Source organism: Lutra lutra, chromosome 4 (assembly GCF_902655055.1).
Source record: "Lutra lutra chromosome 4, mLutLut1.2, whole genome shotgun sequence".
NCBI lineage: Eukaryota > Metazoa > Chordata > Mammalia > Carnivora > Mustelidae > Lutra > Lutra lutra.
The window spans coordinates 87,113,355-87,115,309 of record NC_062281.1 but is presented as its reverse complement, the minus strand read 5'-3'; the positions used below and the strand labels follow the sequence as shown (position 1 = coordinate 87,115,309).

General features: G+C 48.1%; 1 non-coding gene across 1 annotated transcript; it reads right to left on the bottom strand.

Moving 5' to 3' along the window:
• Positions 1-1,418: 1,418 nt before the first annotated feature.
• Positions 1,419-1,582, bottom strand: LOC125099335 (U1 spliceosomal RNA). The gene has a single exon (XR_007127113.1). It is a non-coding gene; the product is annotated as a U1 spliceosomal RNA (small nuclear RNA).
• Between the last annotated feature and the right edge of the window lie 373 nt (positions 1,583-1,955).

The window sequence follows — 1,955 nt, the reverse complement described above, 5'->3', positions numbered from 1 at the left end:
GCTGGACGCTGGGATCATGACTTAAGCCGAAGGCAGAGGCTTTAACCCAGTGAGCCACCCAGGCACCCTAGACATTGTGGTTTTCATCTCTTAATGTGAGATTGGGGGGTTGTTTTGTTTTGTTTTACATTTTCCATGTATCTGCTGAGTGTTTTGAACTGTTGGGATGAAGTTATAACAAACGCTTTCTTGTCCTTTGGTGATTCTCACCTTGGTGTCAGCTCTGGGTCATTTTCAGATGAGTGACCCATCTCCTCATGAGGGTTCATTTCCCCTGCTTGTCTGAAGACCTCAAACCATCGCATAGGATGCCACACAATGTGAATGCTATCATGTTGGTTGCTGCATATTTTTTTGTTTGTTTTCTGTAATATAAAGTGTTTAGTGATGCATTTAAATTACTTGGAAACGTCTTTAATGATTTATTAAATGGTCCAGAAGAGTAAACCACTTCCTGTGAGACCCTATTGGTGTGCCCCCCCCCAAGTAAAAATCAAAGTTGGAAAGCATCAATGTAGACTCTGAATAGGGGCTTTTACACAGGAAAAAGCCCCAGCTCCAGTGAAAGCACGAAGCCAGAAACCCTTTGAAGCTTGGATTTACAAAGCAACACAGCTGTGAGGACAGTTTTCCCTTGAGCCTGAGAGCAAGCAGAAGGCTCACCGTCCCTTGGCCAAGAGCTAACCTGCTGTCTGGGAAAGGTCTATTGTGCCAACTGAATGGGTCCTTTGCAAGTAGGCAGACATGCCTCTTTAGAAGCCTATCAAGGGTCATTGGGCTGGCTCAGTCCAGAGAACACCAGAGTCTGGATCTAGGGGTCCTGAGCTCAGGATCCCCTCACCTCCGCTGGGTATAGAGATTGCTTAAATAAACTTAAATAAATAAACAAAAGCATGTCAAGTTCCAAGACCTATATTCTCTGAAGGGCCCTCTGGAGGAAGGCTGCCAAGGGAAAGAAGTGGCCTGATTAAGGATAGGGAGTCTGGGGTCTGCATGAGGCTTTGTAGGGTGCTGGTGGGAAAAGGAAGCCAGAGGGCAGCGGAGGGGACAGACTCTGGCTTGTGTTCCCTGGGGATTGAAAGAAAGCACCTTCTTCGCCTAGATCCTGGGACTGCAAGACACCAAAACGTAAGCAGAATCACACAAAATATTGAAGAACACCGGGCACGCAGCTCCAGGAGAGACCTCAATAAAAACAAGAGGTCCAATCTTTTCCTGAAAATTGTGCATAGAGGACTCCCGCGTGTCTCCGGTGAGAAAGACCATCAACGAGCAATGTAGTTGAGTGGGTTATAAACCACGCATTTACTGAGTAAGTGGTACTGCTAAAACAGCAACACCTGCAAACGTTCTCTTAAAAGATAAAGCTGTAAGAAAAAATTAAAAATCAGAGCATTCTGTTATTGAACACATATTACCCGGGGAAAGAGCAAACGCAGTCCCCCACTACCATAAATTATGGAGTCGAGTTTCCCACATTTGGGGAAATCACAGGGGTCAGCACATCTGCAGTGCAATTGACAAGCCTCATCCTGAGAAAATGACCTGCTTGATCATGGTATCTCCCCTGCCGGGTAAGTATGACCCTCTCCCCCTCCGCCTCTGCCCCACACTAGCCTCACCCGCCGTCCACCCTGCACACATGCTCACTTGCCAACCAACACCTCAAAACCCTCAGCAGCCATTCCTGCCCCAAGCATCCTCACCCTCCACAAGAGCCTTCCTAATGCAATGGAAGCTACAGCACTGCTACATCCTCTGCCCCAAGAATTCTCTGGCCCAGAACCGTGGCCTAATGGTAACCAATTTACATCAGACATGCCCCATCCATGACGTCAGGGGTCTCCTCGCCACCACACACAGGCAGACACACAGAGCACTCAGCACAGGGAAGGTTGCCCCAGCCTGAGGGGAACAGGAGGGAGGTCTTTTCAGCAGACACAGAAACGCAGAGC